Source organism: Rhinopithecus roxellana, chromosome 17 (genome assembly GCF_007565055.1).
Source record: "Rhinopithecus roxellana isolate Shanxi Qingling chromosome 17, ASM756505v1, whole genome shotgun sequence".
NCBI classification, from domain to species: Eukaryota; Metazoa; Chordata; class Mammalia; order Primates; family Cercopithecidae; genus Rhinopithecus; species Rhinopithecus roxellana.
Window position 1 is genome coordinate 59,331,886 of NC_044565.1, and position 18,964 is coordinate 59,350,849.

At 44.3% G+C, this 18,964-nt stretch overlaps 1 protein-coding gene across 3 annotated transcripts in view; it reads left to right on the top strand.

The window, feature by feature from the left end:
* VSNL1 (visinin like 1) overlaps positions 1-18,964 on the top strand; it is a 112,892-nt gene that overhangs the window by 57,530 nt on the left and 36,398 nt on the right. The gene's annotated exons all lie outside the window — the stretch shown is intronic.

Genomic DNA, 18,964 nt, shown 5'->3' on the forward strand with positions numbered 1-18,964 from the left:
GGTGCCTTTGCTATTTTGCTTAGCCACTATGACATCAAAACCAAAGATATCAAGAAACAAACCTAGAGGAATCCGGCAAAGAGCCCTAAGTGGATTTTAATTTATGTTTGGAGTTTGACTTTCAAGATTATTTTCATCAGGAAACATTTGGGTTTGGTTTAGGTTCAGTTGAAAAGTCAGTCACAGAGTTGTTTAAAAAAATGGGATTTGGAATCTGACAGATGTGAGAGTCATTCCTAGCTGTCTTACATTTACCAAATCTCTGCCGGTTTGAATTTGTTTCGCTGTCTATAAGGTGAAAATAATAAGGCCTGTTTTATCACCTCATACAGTGGAGTCCCAAAGGAAAGAAGGGAAATGAAAACTATTTATGGCCTATCAAAAGTTGTGTTTGCTGTCCTGATTGACGATCCTCTCATTTACACTTAGAGAGCCAGGATGAAAATAGGTTTCATTTCACAGGCCATGTATGATGGCAGCACCAAATGGTGCACAGAAGAGGGTGAGAGGATCTATGAAATTTCAATAGGAAAATGTGCTGTAGTCAAATTGTGATGTCTACCATGTATTCTGGTGGGTTTGGGGGATTCTTAGACACTGAACTCTGTGTCCCTTAAGCACAAACCCTTCCCCAGCTCCCTGCTGCCAGATAGGATGAAGATGGCACTTAAGGCCTTCTTTACCCATTTCCTACCAATCTCTCTGTGTCCTGATCCTCATGCCCCTCCTCCAGATAGGAGACTTCTTTCCTCAATTCGATGGCTTATTATTTTGCAGATGAGAGGAGAGGTCCTCAGAGGCCACTGAGTACCCAAGGGTTGTTCTGTTGGGCCCTGGCCCACCTCTCCTGAGCCTCAGCTTGTGTCATCGCTCCAAGTTTTCTTCTTAGAAAAGTCTTAGGCCACTGACAGGTGCACCTGAGACAGGTCAGAGAGCCCTAGAGTCCAATTTGATCATTGTTGATTTAATAGTTTGAATTTTAATAAAATATATTTGCATATAACAAAAGGGTTCCTACCAAGTCATTCCCTGTCCCTCTAGGTGGTCATTTCCTGAGGAGTTTCTGTAATTTGGTCATTAGAAAATGCGCTTCCAGCTTTTCTAGCTAAGAGCAGGCTTGTCCATTGGTTCATTCATTCACTTGAGACCCATTTTCTCTGTGCTTTCTGTGGGACAGACAGTTTGTTGGGCATTGCCCTCAATTGCTCTGAGCAAGCTCAGAGCCTGGAGGAATTGGTGTATCTTATTTTTGAGTAATGCTTTTCACTTCACCAAACCATCTATATTTTTACAACAAAATATACTGGTGAAATTCCCTTCAATAAGAAATTTTCCAGGCCTAAGGCATTGAAAACACAAGTTTACTCACCAAAATTTTGTTGATACAGCTACCCAGGAATATGTATTACAACAAAATAAGAATAAATACTACTATAGGACTAGTACCTAAATATTTGATGGTAAAAATCTTTTAATAGAATAAGAAATATTTTTCTAGTTAATAAGATATTATGAAAATATTCCATAATTCTCTGTATGGTTTTAGAATTCTACTTTTTTTTTTTTTTTTTTTTTTTTTTTTTTTGAGACGGAGTCTCGCTCTGTCGCCCAGGCTGGACTGCAGTGGCCGGATCTCAGCTCACTGCAAGCTCCGCCTCCCGGGTTTACGCCATTCTCCTGCCTCAGCCTCCGAGTAGCTGGGACTACAGGCGCCCGCCACCACGCCCGGCTAGTTTTTTGTATTTTTTAGTAGAGACGGGGTTTCACCGTGTTAGCCAGGATGGTCTCGATCTCCTGACCTCGTGATCCGCCCGTCTCGGCCTCCCAAAGTGCTGGGATTACAGGCTTGAGCCACCGCGCCCGGCCAGAATTCTACTTTTAAATTGTACCCTTGGGCTTAAAAACCTACTATGTGGAATAAAAGGCATTCTTCCTGAAAGTTGTATACAAACATATAATAATTATAGGATTTTAGGTACATAACCTCTGTCTTATAGAATATGAAATAAAGTATATAATCAAGGTCTGCACTGTTTGCAGTGGGATTTGAACAAGTGCCTTTGTTTTTCTGGTTCTAAGTTCAGCATCTGTGCAAATGAAAGTATCAGTGTATGTAGGTGGCTTTCAAACTTTAATGCATCTCAGAATCACTTGGGTTGACTGCTCAATTGGCAGATTGCTAGGCCCCCTCCTCAGAGTTGCTAGTTCACTGGAATTACAGACCCAATATCTGGATTCTTAGTGAGACCTTTCAGGTGGTTCTAAAGGACAAAATATATAAGTGACATTTTGAAAAACACGAATCTAGGTCTTAAACTGGAAGTATGTTTAAATAGGCTTCAGGAGTTCTGCCCACACTGAAGTTGCATGTAAAATTTTGTATATAAACTCTCTTGAGGTAGCTTTAATCAGATTCATTGAGGATTGTGCAGTCCCAAGAAAGGATAAGAGTCACTAAAAGTGTTTCTAACCATTGGCGGACCTAACATTCTAGGTTCCATAACCGCAGTTATTGAGTCTTAATTGGCACTAAGATGAATCCCCTTCTAAGTTATACTTTCAAACAAACTTCACTGGCATAAGAATACAAACAAAAGCTTCCAGGCTTTGTTCTGTTAAATTGGATTTTAGTATGTAGATGATGTTTGTCTGATTCATTTATGGCCCACCAATCACCAATCAAGCTTTATTTTCTCTAGAGCTCCATGCTAATGCAAAGAGGGAGTCTCCAGTGGGATAAAGTGCAGCCCCTGCTTTCCCCTCCTCCTGGGTACTCCGATGTGCCAGGGGCTGTGTAGGCCCTGGGTCTGCAACAGAAAGCACCACATATCCCTGCCTAGGTGGTTATGGTCTGGTACCATCCTGAAACCTATAGTCAAGACAGGGTAAAAAAAAACAAACATATATATGAACAGCCATCACACTGGGTTGATTGTGATCAGGACCAGGAAAGACAAGAAAGGGCCTGGAGGGTCAGAGAGGGCTGGTTAGAAAGGTGACATTCAAGCTGATCCACAAAAGAAGGTAAATCTGGACATGAGGACCCATCAGTCTGTCTAGAAACTAAAAATTCTCATTGACTAGGACAATAAAAATTTGAATTTAAAAATGATTATTGTGTTTTAGAGCCCCTGTGCCTATTGTGTTGGCAGGAGGCCCACTGGATCAGGTATGTTAGGTTGAAACAAAAATGCAAAAATCAAAAATAATCAAAAACCTCTTGGTAGCCTTGCTGAGATCAATAACCTGAAAACAATCTGTGGAAGAAAAAGCTTGTACATTTCTGGGGCTTCTGCCATAGATCTCTCCCTTGTTTCTCACTCCCTCTTTTCTCTCTTCTTCTCTCTCCCTTGTCTTCTTCATTCCCTTCCTTTCCGATTTTTCTAATCTCTGTCAGTCTGACCAGTGGCTTACTTGATTTCACCAAGGCCTATGAAATCAACCTTAGAGATAGCATTTCCCTCACTTTAAGCCATAGAGGTTGGGAAGTCAGGAGACGTGGCTGAGGTTACAAAGTGGTGAATGGAGACAAACACCTGGGTCACTCAGCCCAACCTTCTTCCCACCTTTTTATGCTTCCTGCATCCTCTGGGTCACATTCAGGAGCAGGCATCTGGGAGGTTCTCCAGTCTACCTTGCTGTGGAGCAGAATACACATCATGTTGCTCCATCCTAGCCATCTTTCCAGGATTAGTTCAAAAGCTTCTCCCTGGGAAATCATTTCTTGACCTCCCCAATTCCCAAAGCCAGAAGAGTCTCTTCCCCCTGTGTTCCCAAGACGTTGGTGTGCATCCGTCCCAACTTTTAGCAAGGACGTTCTGTCCTGCAACCTGAATACAGGTAAATGCAGTGTGATTTTAATTAGAAGGCTGGATGTGCACCTGGTTCTGCCATATACTAGTCATGTGAATTTGGGAAAGTCCTTTATGCTTAAGGTTTGTTAAATAAATTCACAGACCACTCTGCCCCTCAGTTTTCTCACCTGTCAAATGAGAATAACACTCTGGGCCTTGCTTATTTCATGGGCTCTTGTTGAGATAGGAGGGTGGTGAGAGCAAAAGTGCTTTGTAAGCATTGAATCATCTTGCACAGGTAAGGCTTACCAGTGACTTGGTCTTAGGTACCTGGGCATGGGAGGACTTCCAGATGCCAAATAGTCCAGTTTATTGGGCTGTGGCATCAGGAATTTTCTCTCTCATCGATATTTTATTGAAAAAAATTGTGACAGAGATGAATATTGTCTCTTCTGAACGTCTGATTCAAATAATTTTGAAAAGAAAGCATTTCAAAAAAGATTTGGGGATGACCAGTTTTTAGGGATTCAGATTCTGTTTGTTACTAAGACGTATTTAGGAGCAGACTTCATTAAAAATTTGTTGGGCAGAGCTATATATAGAAGGGTTTTAATTCCTTAAGGCATAGACATTACATGAAATACATAATGTCATCCAGACAGGGCTGGTGAGGATGTTGCAATTTTTAGCATTTATTTCCACTTGGAATGTTTGCCAATATGATTGGGGCTGCATTCAACTTGAATTAATGTGGAAGACAAGAGCTGGGGTCTGAAATCTCAAGGAAAAGACAATAATCATCTAGAGTTCTGGGAAAACAAGGTCCCATGTGAGGCTCCAACAGTATTTTATTATGGTGATATTGTCTCAGGGAATAGCTAGCTACCAGCATTAGAGACAGCAATTACCCCACAGGGGTCAAAATGATAACCTTCCCCTGTCTCCAAGGGTGTGAAATTATTTTGGATGGCTTCCGCACCTTGGGATTTTGCTTTCCCATGGTAAGGCAGGTGTCATTTAGAGAGATATCAGTGGTTATTGTGACTGTGGCATCCTGAAGAAATGCTCTTAGATGACACCTCAACCTCTCTGCCCTCAGGATAAGGTTGGAAAGAGCCCTTTAGAAGTTTCTCAGTCCACTCCCTCCCCCATTTTACAAATAAGGACACTGAAGCCCTTGAATGAGGGTTTAAAGCTAGAAGGACTTGCTGTCCCATTAGTTATTTTCTGCAGCAGATTGTTCAAGGACACTCCATTTCTAATTGCAATAGAAGAAATGTCAAAGCAGTCAGGAGTGGTGGCTCACACCTGTAATCCCAGCACTTTGGGAGGCCGAGGTGGGTGGATCACCTGAAGTCAGGAATTTGAGACCAGCCTGGCCAACATGGCGAAACTCTGTCTCTACTAAAAATACAAAAATTAGCCAGGTGTGATGGCGCATGCCTGTAATCCCAGCTACTGGAGAGGCTGAGGCAAGAGAATTGCTTGAACCTGGGAGGCGGCAGTTGCAGTGAGCCAAGATCATGCCATTGCACTCCAGCCTGGATGACAGAGTGAGACTCCATCTCAAAAAAATAAATAAATAGGCCGGGCGCAGTGGCTCACACCTGTAATTCCAGCACTTTGGGAGGTCGAGGTGGGCGGATCACATGAGGTATGGAGTTCGAGACCAGCCTGGCCAACATGGAGAAACCCCGTCTTTACTAAAAATACCAAAATTAGATGGATATGGTGGTATGCACCTTTAATCCCAGCTACTCAGGAGACTGAGGGCACAAGAATCGCTTGAACCCGGGAGATGGAGGTTGCAGTGAACTGAGATTGTGCCACTGCACTCCAGCCTGAATGACAAAGCGAGACTCCGCGTAAAAAAATAAAAGAAAAAAAAAGAGAAAGAAACAGCCCATTTCTATTACAGAATTGGACTTGAACATGCAAAATCATGTCTGGATTTCTCAGTGAAAAGCTGTTTTATGTTACTGGACTTTTCTAACCTTTTGAAACGGTGATCTGGATTTGAATCTGGCTATCACTGATCCACATTGGGTCTGTGAATGACTGACTCACCTAGGTGGGAATCAGTTACCCCTGCCCTCCAGTGGCCCATGGAGCAACTGCTGGAAGAAAGCTTTTTGTCTTACCGATTCTTCCATCTTTGGTGTCCACTTGGACAGATTCCTGGGCCATTGACTGTTTCTCTCTGAGGGTTGCTATGAAGCTTGTGGCTCCATCCTCATGACTACTGTGATATTGCTGTGAATCTGACCCTGCCCTGAACCCCAGGTCAGCTTCTCCCTACACAGGTGAAATCCAGTCCTATTACAACTGGGGGAGTGATAGACAGATTTTGGCCTATTTTACAACCAACTTTCCCTGTCTACAATGTCAAAGCAGCCGGGCATGGTGGCTCATGCCTGTAATCCTAGCACTTTGGGATTCCGAGGCAGGTGGATCACCTAAGGCCAGGGGTCTGAGACCAGCCTGGCCAACATGGCAAAGCTCTGTCTCTACTAAAGATACAAAAATTAGCCAGGTATGGTGGTACATGCCTGTAATCCCAGCTACTGGGGAAGCTGAGGCAGGAGAATTGCTTAAACCTGGGAGGTGGCAGTTGCAGTGAGCCAAGATCACGCCATTGCACCCCAACCTAGACGGCAGAGTAAGACTCCATCTCAAAAAAAATAAAATAAAATAAATTAAAGTAAAATAAAATAAAATAAAATAAAATAAGTCAAAGGGAGGAATCCCTTTGTAGTAATACAGAGAAGCTATTAGTTGTCTTCCACCTTCAACAAACAACTGTAGAATGGTGTCTAAAACGAGTCCGTAGCCAAGAGCTATGGAGTATGTGGAATTTGAGTCAGACTCTTACCCTCCTCTAAGGGCCTCACAGCCTAGGAGAAACTCTTAACAATCTGTGTAAATAGCTAGAAGAGATACAAAGTAATGTTTGCCCCAACATAGGTAAAGATTTTCTAACCTAAGATATTTCTGTATAAGTAACTTCACTGAAGATTTCAAGACACCTTAAAATTTAGGTAGATTTGTAGCTGCAAGGATGTCATTCCTAACAAAGAGACAACCTAAGAAAGGGCACAAGGGCAGCGTCTCAGCTCATTTACGCTGCTGTAACAAAACACCATAAACCAAGTAGCGATAAACAACAGAAATACACTTCTCACAGTTATTGATGCTGGCAAGTCCAAGACCAGGGAAGATTCAGTGTCTGCTGAGGGTCCCCTCTCTGGTTCATAAATGACACTTTATTGCTGTGTCCTCACATGGTGAAAGAGGCCAGTGAGCTCTCCAAGGCCTCTTTTATAAGGGCACTAATCCCATTCATGAGGGTTGCACCTAGTCCCCTCCCAAAGACCCTATCTCCTAAGAACATTACCTTGGGGATTAGGTTTCAACATATGAATGTTGCAGGGGACACAAACACTCTGACTGTAGCAGGCAGGAAGACAGGGGGATGGTGTGGGAAACAGCACGGAATTCTGTTGGCTGAAAGGTCAAGTAACCAAGGAAGTATCAGGGGGAAAGTGAGATGAAGATATGGGTAGAGCCAGGTCACAGAGGGCATCAAATGCCACAGAAGTCCTAAGGTCCTGAATGTGGTATACAAGGTGATCACATGGTTTCCTGCATAGACAACTAATCCACAAACCTTCCCAAACGTGTTAGAGGACCATGAAAACTGGTGGCCTGGGGTTGTATTCTTAAAACAACATGATGGACAATACCAAGAAGGAAAAGCTAATTTTCATTTTTCCTCATAAATGTCCCAGTGACTCAAGGGATGAAGATGCAGGAGCTTGCACTGTGCCTTCAGGAGAATGACTTAGAGCTCAAGATGACTCAAGTTACTCATGAAGAATTTATCATCTGTACCTTGTGTGTACAGTACTAGACTCAACACCAGGGGGGTCAGCAAGTAGGACATCCATGGACATCCCAGGCCATCTGGGAAGATAAAGCCTTCAAAACTGGCAAGTTCAGCAACAGCCCAAGAGCTAAGTGTGGGTGTAGGTGAGCTGGGGCCTTGGGAGCTCAAAGAACAGGAAGGGAGAGAGCAGATTGGGGGCATCCAGCAGGGCAGAGGGTGTGGTGCAGGAGCTGAGGCTGATGTCCAGAAATGACTTAGACAGGGAGGGTAAAAACACTCCTTGCACTGAGCAGGTGATGAGTAGGGGAGCAGAGGAGCAGGCAGTGGGCAGGGTCTTGATCTCGGAATGCCAGGCCCCTCCTTGCTCAGGGGCATGTTGGGATTTCCCCTCATGTGGTCTGTCTGCTTAGCAGCCCCTATGGGCAGAGGCCGACCGCAGCTCACCAGCCTATTCTTATGGTGTCATCCTGGTACCGTTCCCAGCCAGAGCTGTCTGCCCTGAGCCCTCCACTTGCTTAGGGAGGAGGCCCTTCCTCGGCCTTTGTTTCTGCCACTTTCCACAGAGAGAAGCTGGTGATGACTTGCTGAGAGAGAAGTGGATTGACCAACTTCCCGTGTAAAAACAGTAACACGGTGCTCCCATGAGGACCAGCTGGGCCTGGCTGCTACAGGTGGCTCTTGTGGTCAGATCCCCAACATTGTAGGTGAAATACCTTCAATCTGAAATAAAGAAGCATACTCAAAACATTTTGGTCTGAAAGCAAAGACAAATGGGTTGTTTTATCAGTGTGGCTCACAATGGTTTTAGAGACCAGTGCCAGATGGTTGATGTCCTATGTTTGTTCACTTGGATGTGTTTTTTTTTTTTTTTTCCTGTGTATTTTTTTATTACTAAATGGCACAAAAATGTGCGATGAAGCTATATGTACTGTCGTTTTGGGCTTCGTTCTCTCTATCCGAGGCGGAGACAACAGCTTAGAATACATGTTAAGTAATAGCTGAAAAGGCAGCTGCTCTGTGGAGAGAGCAGCCCTGGAGTAAGACACAGGGTTCTTACGGGGTTTGAATCCAGGTTCTGCCCCTTGGGAGCTGTGAGTTTTAGGGCAATGGCCTTCACTTCTCTCATTTTAGATTCTGCAGCTGCCCAATGGCTCTTCACATGTACTTTACAAGTGTCTGCCATTCAGCTGCTCAATAAGTGGTAAAGGTCACTCTAATTATGACTGGGGACAGAGTATGGGGATGAGGAAGCTGGCGCTGCTGTCTGATTGTACAGCAAAGATCCTTCTCTGCACAGCATCAAGTTAGGATCTGCTCCAGGGGACTACCCACCTTGGTGGTAGGGAAACTGTCTTGGCCTCCAATCCATGTGAACCAGCCTTCGCAGCCTTCCCCAGAACCCCTACCAGGCTGACCCAGTCACCACTGCTTCTGTGTGAAAAAAAGTTTAAGGAGGAAGAGAAAAGGCTATCCCTGGTGCAGGCACCAGGGAATCCTCCCAGCGACTCAGGAGGGTAAGCCAGCAGAGAAGGAAACCTCCTGCTCCTTGAGCCCCTCTGCAGCAGCTGGTAACAGCCTTGAAGCTGTTATGCTGATGCAAGAGAAAGGCTCTCCGAGAATGCAATTTTCCCTCAACAAAACCCCCAGGCAGAGTGTTAGGGGCATGTGCAGAGCCCCCTCTGAGGGCTGACCCAGAGTGACAGGATCACATTTGACACCAAGCATCCTGACACTTGGAGATACTGGAGTGGAGGTGGCAGGAAAGGTGTCTGTTATCCCTTTGCAGCCATCAAATTTACTGTTGGCTCCAGGCAGGTTGTATTGTACTCTCGGAATGCAGGCAGGGAGGCTGGTTGGCTTTACCACATAAAACACCCTAGAAAACCAGATACTTTAGGTCCTTTCTAAAACAAATCAAAGGATGACTAGATGCATAGATGAATAATAGACAGAGAATACCAGCCAACATTCATTGAATGCTCAGTGTGTGTCAGGCATTGTTCCAAGCACTCTGCATACATTAACTCATTTCATCCTCATAAGGGTATTTGAGGTTGGTGCTATTATTTGCCCCATTTTATAAATGAGGAAACTAAGGCACAAAGTAGTTAAGTAACTATCCCAAGGTCACACAGCATTGAAACCCAGCATTTGGACTCCATTGCCAACGCTCTTTACCTGGTAGAGAGAGCCTTGATGGAAATCTCAGGTGATCCTCATCCCCACTAATAAGAGTGGTTTGTGTGCTTTCCTTTCCTATAGTCTTCAGATTTAAAACATTGACATAAATGTCTGATATGGTTCCAAGTGGCTTCTAGGATAAAGTGCAGAGAAGTGAAGCCCTACTTAATAGGGGCTAGAGTCAGACAGAAATGAGTCCAAGTCCTGGCTCTGCACTGTTCGACTGTTCGGCTGTAGGCAAGTCCTTCACCCTTCAAGTGTGAGTTTTCTCATCAGACAAACGGGATGATGACCTGCTTCACCTGCTTCCCAGAGCAGTGGTGAGGGCCAGGGGGCTGAGGGTCTGACAGAGCCTACACTTCTAACTTAGGCTTCTTGGTGACAGCACTGGAGTTGGGTCAGAAGAAAACCAGGGTGGGCTATGACTGTGAGGTTGGAGAAGCCTACCATAAGGAATTACAACTTCCCTCTCAAGCAGACTTCATGGCCACAAACTGAGATCATAAGTCCTCATGCCTGGCACTGAGGAGCCAAAGAGAGGGAGCTTGATTAAATGAGACACCAGACACTGTTGGTTACCTACTGGATGGTCACTATCCCTCCTCTCTAGCAGTGGCCTACCTCCCAAAATAGAGGCTAAAAATCCAGTTACATGCTTTCCTGGCCTACCTTGCATGAAAGACATAGGTAAGTTACTCAATCCTTGTCAAAAGCGATCTGAGAAAAGGTCTCCTGAGATTGGGAAGGATTCTGGAAAAGGTTTTTCTTTCATCCAGATAAGACTGCTGGATTTTTTGGTGTCTGTGTGTGATGCCTGGAGTTGCTACAGCTAACGTCCAATGGTGAGGGGATATAAGGCTTCCAAGCTGAACGTGGCAGAGTAGAAAGGGACTGGGAACATCCCTGAGCTACAGAATTAGTCCTGAAACAGGACCTGGCCACATACTGTATGGGATAATTAACTCTTTGTGTCAAGGCCCCTCTTAGTGGGGTCTTACGTTCCTTGCAAGAGAAAGCATCCTACTTAATATGAAAGAGAATGGGGCTGAGCTTGGTGAGGACTACTGCTAGCAAGTTGATCTTTGCCAGTTACAAACCTGTCTGGGTTATAGAATCTCAGTTTATTAAAGAGGGTTAGTAATCCCTGCTCTACCACCTTCAAATAGTATTTGTGAGGTGACATGAAACATTTTTTTGTCTCCACCTCCTACTTTGATCTGGAGATATAAAAATGGATAAAATGTGGTACAAAGGCAGAGATGGGAGTGAACACCCTGTACAAGGGACAGAATGAAGTTCAATGTGAGTGAGAAGAGTGGTCGGTAAGTAGGAGAGGCAGGTGTGACCTCAATGTCTTCCTTTGTAAAGAGAGGGAGTTGAACCATGTGACTTCTTAAGTTCCCTTCCAACAGCAAGATTCTAGAAATCACGTGCAGCTGTCACTCAATCTCTGCTAGACATGCCTGTCCCTATAGCACAGTTCCCTTGACATTGTGGCTATTTTTTTGTCCAGCTACCCACAAGGTCAGGGACTGTGTCTTAGTCATCTCTGTATCCCCAGCACTCAATAACAAAAATTAGTTGGAAGATATAATAAATTAGTAAATGAATAAAGGACTCTGTTTCATAGCTTAACTGAAACTCAATTGAAAGAATAAGTGAAAGAAATGAAACATTTAAAGTGTGTTATCCAGAATAATGAGCTACAGAGATTCTCAATGAACCCTTTCAATACAGAATGTTTAAATAAGTAATATGCAACATAACATAACAGAATAACATAACCTCCCCCACTCCGAGAGTCAAGTAGCTAGCTAATTTTCTTATGAATATGGGAGGTTCTTACCAGCAAAAGAGAGTCGTCAATGAACTTCCTTAAATACTACTTTTCCAAAGAGGAAATGAAAAGATAAACTGTAAAACTTGACATGCCCAGAATGAAAAGGCTATCTGATGACTTGAAATTAGGTTGCTTATGTTGGAGTTTGTAACGAGATATTCAGAGAAAAATGTGAACACTGAAATGATTTTCTTTTAGAAGAAATGCAAGGAAGACCATAAAAGACAAAGCTGGTCTCTGAAAATAGATAGCTGTGTCTGCTTTCTAAGTAAATCTCACTGCATAGTCAAGGTAGTAATTATTTTTATCCATGTTCTTTTAAAAAATGTGACATGTCTACCAAGAGCGTGATAAATGATGACATCGTGTTAAAGCTAATATGTCGTGGCTTCACAGTTCAGCCCCAGTTAAATCTCTTGCAGACTCCAAAGCTGGTGCCCGGAGACATCTTTCAAGATGACACAGCTGGGTTGCCAGGGTAACCCACTGGATGAGGCTCTAGCTGGCTTTGGGAAAGATTACATAAGACCGGACCAACTGGAAGAGGCAAGGGATATCCTGGGGGTGAACAGAGTTGTGACTGTTGTCTGTTCAGCTTTTAGGATAAGGGAATGGTGGTGACATTTGGAATGTCATTCCAAATGACATTTGGAAGTGGGTAGCATTAGACACCTGGAGCACCTATCTTGATACAAAAGTCTTCGTGACAAGACTGATGATGAAGGTGCTGGGAAAATGGGGATTCTGGTTGACAGAGAATAATAATAATACATATCAGGCAAAAATGACCATTTTCCCAAGAATCAATCTCACCATTTAGTTTTATGATTTCCAAGCTGTTGTAGATGTCCCATTATTTTGTGTTAGCAATGTATGTTAATACGTGTTTATCATTCAAAGGGATGAATGACTCCCTTGAAGGATTAAAATTTTATTAAATTCATAACTTGCAATCGAGGAGATATGAAGAACCTGCTGAGTGTGTGTGTGTGTGCATATGTGTCTGATTTTCTACATATATACATACACACATGCACGTATATATATTCAGTTCATTGATATGAGTGCCTCAGTTAGGATCAAAGATCAACTGAGTGTGACAGAGACTCACCTGGTGTCAACATGACTGAAGATTAATTTTCTCATGAGGAAAGTCCAAGCCGGGTTGGTAGCTGTGCTCTGCGAGTCCTCAAGGCCTCGGTCTCTTTCTCTTTTTGTGCTCCTTCCTAGGGTGTTGCTATGATTCATGACCTTACCTGGCTCACCACAGTGTCACATAAGCTGGTAGGAAGGAGAAGATAGAGGAGTAGGGGAGCATGTCCTTCTCCTTAGGGTCAAGACCCAGAAACAGTGTACATCACTTCAGCCTATGCCCAAGACCTAATCTCATGGCAACAGCTAGCCGCAGAGGACACTGGAAAAGTAGCCTTCATTTTGGGTGGCCACATGTTCAGTTAAAAGTCAGTTACTATGGAAGAACAGAAGACTGGATAATGGGGATAGCTAGCAGTCTCTGCCCAGTGGGTACATTTTTGGAGGGCTTCTTTCTGTCATCAGCCTCTCTTCTGAAGGTCAAGTGCAAGATGTGCAGCTATGTGAGCTTCCTTCCCTGCAGATGGGATTTGAGGCCCTGACAAGTAGGAACAGACTCATTCTATATGCTTCTGCTTTATCAAGAGTGGTTGGTACTAAAATACCCTGTTCTGCTGCCTGGGCTGGACCTGACAGCTTCCCCAGGACTTTGCTCTGAGGCGCTGAGGACTGAGAGAAACTTCATCCAAATGGAGAGAATTATACTGTTACCATAAAGGTCCCACCAATTGATCACTTCATATGCTGTAGGTGATGGGGTTCATTTTAAAAACAAGAGAAATTGTTATCCGTAAGTTGATAGCTTATGCAACACCCCCACTGCCATCATCTCTACCCGTTTCCTGCACCCACTCCCCAGTCTTTATCCCCACGTGGAGCCCTGGAGGCTGTACCACTGGACTGGTTGACTGTAACTAGTACTTTTGTTTCTTGCTGTGTGTCAGTCTGGCAACAGAGGTATTTATTTAATTGCATTACTTGAATATCACATAATGAGCAGGTCAGCAGTGGCATCAGGCAGTGCCACATGGGGTAAGGGACAAACACCTAGCGTGAGAGATGCTGAAACACAGGAGCTTGGGCCCGCAGTCACACTCACAGTCAGATTTACTGATACAGAATGACCGTTTGGTCTTTGTACTTCATCCATCCATGTATTTGTTGAACATTACTGAGCATCTACTCTATAAAAGCCTCAAATTAGGATTCTGGAATGAATCAATGGCCATGGTTCCTGCCCTCAAAGAGCTCAATCAATGAAGGAGTCCATCAAGTGGACTGGCAATAATAATACAGTGAGACGAATGTGGCCCAAGAGGCTGTGAGAAATGGGTGCTGCTGGAAGAGGCTCCAGGAAGGCCTCTCAGAAGAAATAACACTCAAGCCATATCTGAATATAGTGAACCAGGTGGTGATGAAAAGAAGGAACTCCCAGCAGCAGGAAGCATTTGCAATCTTTTTTTTTTCTTGCTAAGATTTATTTCTTCCCAGTCCTAGTCTGCAAAATCATCTTGCAAGGCAAGATCCTAGATATTTCTCAGCCACTCTAAAAATACATCCATAATCTAATGGAAACAAGCACATTGGCAAGGCATCCCCCTTCCTGCCCATTAGTCAGCCTTTTATCAGAACAGCCCTGTTGAGGATAGAGAACATGATGCGGATTGCAATGTGTCAGTGACGTGGGACTGGAAGCATCCAAATGACAGGGGCTTGGCTCTCCATCTCCAGGGAACCTTCCTCTGAACTCTAGCCAAGCAAGGGCCACAGTTCAAGGTCCTGAACTCTGCTTGCTTTGATCTCGTAGTGCCAGGGTTGGCTCCTTTTCCCAAGGAAGATGAAAATCTTTGCTTGATAGACCAAGCAGTTGTGACATTTTTTTGATCCTGGTGGTAGTTTTCAGAAAAATAAAGGAAAGGGAAAAAGAAGAGAGCTAATATTTATTGAGACCCTACTATGTGTTAAATAAATGCTATGAGAGAAACAGAGAAGGAGATAGGATCCCTTGGAAACAGTATTGAACAAAAACAAGAACAATAATTACAGCAAATGCTTATGTAGCATTTCATTGTGTACCTGGGTACTATGCTATACATGTTTTCTGTGTTATCTATTTAGTTCATACAACATCCTTCTGCACTAGATACCATTATTGTCCCCATTTTACAGATGAGGCAGTCAAGGCACAAGGAGAGAAAGTAACATGTCTAAGGTCACGCAACTAGTGAATGGCTAAGCTGTGCATAGGTTCTAACTTCACATTTCCCAGCTCTGACTCTTGCTGTGTGACCTTAGACAAATGACATAAACCATTTGAACCTCAGTTACTTCATCTGAATGATGGAGATAGCAATGCCTTACACCCAGCTCTGTGGTGAGGGTTGCAATGATCATGCTGAAAGACAAAGCTTGAATAGAGATAAGGTGAAGGATGATCATGCCACATCACTAAATGTGTGGTAGTGCACTCACATATGACTGCTGTGGGGATAGGCTCCATCCAGGAAGGGGGTCGTACACTTGGTTGATGAGTGGACTAAGAGGAGGTTTGGAGGATTTTCCCAAACTCCCCGGACTGGGCCAACTCCAGAACTCTCTGAAGAGGACAGTGGTGGCTCAAGGTGTGAAAGGAGCCAGCTCAGTCTCCAGCACCCCCACTTCCACTGCTCCATGCCTTGCTCTCTGCTCTGTAATCCCCACCCCATGCCCCACTGCTATACTCTTGTCCTGCCCTCACCCAAACCTGCTCTGCCAAATGTCTCTCATCAATTTATTGATATTAACATATCAGTGACTGATTATATTTAATCCTGCTAAGGGATTTATAGTTTATCAGGAAAGCCAAAGTAATAGTGGTGAGATTTTAGGGCCTGTTCAGGGGACTTTCTTTATATTCTCAAATTAATATCAGAATATATGATACACACACAGGTGGGCAATGCAAGGCAAGACTTTGTCATTTGTCAAGGAGAAGACTTTAACAAACCATGTTCTTCATGCACTGTGTGTGTGTGTGTGCTTTTGCTCACACACATGCATGTGCCTATGCATACCGTGAGAATGAGGAGAGGGATAGATGTGTTCTGAAGTTCTGACTTTCCTTGATTTTGACCCCCTTCAGGAAAAGAATCTCTTTGCAGCATGGTCCTTTTTGGAGGCTGAAACCTCTCATCTCCAAGAAAGGAAGCAGAGGTGGCCCCAGAGGCTACCTGATAGCCATGTGATTTCTGTGGCTTGTCTTGGGGACTGACCAGCAAAGCTGCTGAGCAGGGAGCCCCCCTCCCTAAGTGCTCCACAGTGTAAAGGCCTCTTCCGCCCCCATGCACATCCATCAGTTCTCCATCGGAGGCTGAGGTTGGGGTTGACTGTGGCACGCTGGGTAATGGTTCTTATGGTTGGGAAAATCCACATAGACATTCAGTTCCATCAAACCTTATTAAATGGATGAACCCAGGTATGACAAAGAGATGAACATGCATTCAATGCAAGGTCATCTCCAGAAGAGACCAAGGAAGGAGGAAGACTGTGACAGAGTGGTCCCCAACCACAGGAGTATGCATTTTTGATTCACCTGATGGGGCCCATCCTTCCCTCTTCTGATTCAGTGTAAAGGAGAGGAGACCAACATCTATACTTTGAAAAAGCTCCAAGATGACTCTGAAGTGCATCCAAAGTTGCCACTGGGCTTTAACATGTTGCCGGAAGGGGACAGGCAGCTCTGAGTGACAGCAATTCCTTCATTTCCCAGAGGGTGGATGTGCCCATTCTACAGTACATTTATTCACTCAAGGAAGAGTTTCCAAAGCCCTTCTCTGAGTCAGGCCCAGAGCTTAGTCCCCAGTTCTAGGGACACAGAGATGAATAAGATACCCAACCTTGGGTCAAGGTGCTTCCAGTGCAGTACAGTACAGTGAGGCAACTTTCCTCTCCTCAGCTCCTCCTCACCCCATCTCCTCTTCATTCCTTTAACCGCCTAGGCCATCCCTATCCTTATTTGTCCTCACCCCCAAATCCACCCCATCACTGTTCCCATCTTCCCCTCACTTCTCTCTCTATTTGGAGCTCAGACTTCATACTGCAGCATCTTCCCCCACAATTCATCACCATCCACCAATAGCCAGGAAGGCCAATTTCAGTGGAACAAGAAGGGATATGGCTGTATGAAGCTATCATCGGCAAGAGTGATTTCTCAAATCTTCAGCAAGGGATTATTTAGCAAGTGCATGGAAAATACTAGTTAAGATAGGAAACAGGAATTGTTGAAAGCAATTTTTTAAGTTACTTGGAAAAAGTACATTAAAATTCCTGGAAAACATTTGATGAATTATACATGTACCTACACCCCTGAGACCGTCATGTTCAAATTCAAATGATGGCCACAGGACAGCAAACACAAGTGAGCCCTGGACTGGACCTCAGTTCCAGCCCCACCACTGGCCCTGGTGATGCATCCTCATAACAGATGTTTCCCTTCTCTGGGCCTGTTTCCTAATCACAAAAGATGTCAGAGCTAAATAATCTCTAAGGACTCTTCTTGGGACAGTCAGTCCAATGTTTTATTTGTGCTGAGCACTCTTCACTCATCATTACGCCCAGATTTCTTCCTGGAGCAGGGACCATATGCAGGAGAATGCTTGGCTGTTCCCTGAGCTGCACAGACCCACTGGGCCAGACCTCATTCACCCATCTTTCCACTTTTCATCCTGTTGTCCATAAGCAAATGACACAGTTGTTCATCTGTTCATCCAATAGAAATGTAAATAGCTTCTGCCATTTAAATGGTTGCATGTAGGGAGATCAAGAATTAGAAAGCAGTCAGACAGATGTTGCTCCAGAAGAGCCCCCAAGTCAAGAGGAGAGAGAGAGACAGTTTGCCGTATTAGGCAAATTGTGTTCAGCTCCCTTTGAAAGGCAAGTCCACGTAGGTCGGGGAAATGAGCTGAGGGCTGGAAACACGCATGGGGAGGTGGCTGGTCAGAAAAGGCCTTCTGAAACAGGTCAGATTTGAGCTGGGCCCTGAACTGGGATAGAATTCCGGGAGAAGGGCTCTAGTGGGGAGGGCATCACACCAGGAAGTCCTTCAGTGTGGGCAAGGCCCTCTGAGGTGTAGCTGAGGGCACCATAAGACTCGGGACCCCACTGTTGCTTGTGTGGCAACATAGACCCGGCAGCTCTTAGGAGGGGGCACTGAAGGCACACTTGCCTGTCATCCCCAGTTGGGGGAAACATTGGCTTAACAATGTTCAGCAAATTACACATTCACAATGAATCCTGTTGGCAGAACTTCCAAGCCCTTAGCACCAGGCAGTGCCTCTGACAGCATCATTACCCCTCAGTATGGGTTTTGCCAGTTGTCGTTTTCCCAAGTACTTTGGAGCCGCCTCTGCCTTTGCTCAGCAGTCACAGGGAAGCCAGCCCATTGGGCTCCATACGACACTTCCTTTGGTTTTCTTGTCCTGTCCCCCTTTTCCTCCAAACCCATTCCAGTTTGTCCCTGCCTCACTCAGTCAGCTTTGGCCAACCCCAAGGAGGGCATTTATCCCCTCAGGGTCAGATCCAGGGCATTTTGTCTTCTTAGCAGGGCCCACCAGGAAGAGACTCTCCGAGCAGTCACTCTGCATTATGTCTTTCCTAAGGGAATTCAAATATTTGCATTTAGCAGTAGGAAAGCATGGGCAGTTATGGTGGCTACCCCGTGGAAAAATGCTAAACCACTCATTGGTGAAATAGACCAGAAGATTTGGATCAGATAGAGCTGGATTCCAATTTTCCGTGAGCCTCTGTTTCCTCATTTGTAAGATGAGAATAATCTCACAGAGGAGTTGGAATTAAATTAAAATGCTTAGCATATGCCTGCACTTAGGAAGTTACCAATACTTCTGTTTCCCCCACTTTTTTCCAGAGAGAGCTGAAGCTTTATGTAATATAGTTTTGGGCCAGTTTCTAGACTACTGAATAAATGTCTTCATCTTTCTTAACTACAGCTCCCATGATATCCTACCTTTCCTCAAAAACTTCCTGTATCCATGACATGTCATTAAATAAGAAAAGTCAATTGCAAAACCCTATATATTAATAGAAAGATGTGCAGAATAATCTGATTTTTGTAAAATATACACACATAGCTCCCTGTCACCTCTCTCTTCATAGCATTTACTTCCAGGAACTGAG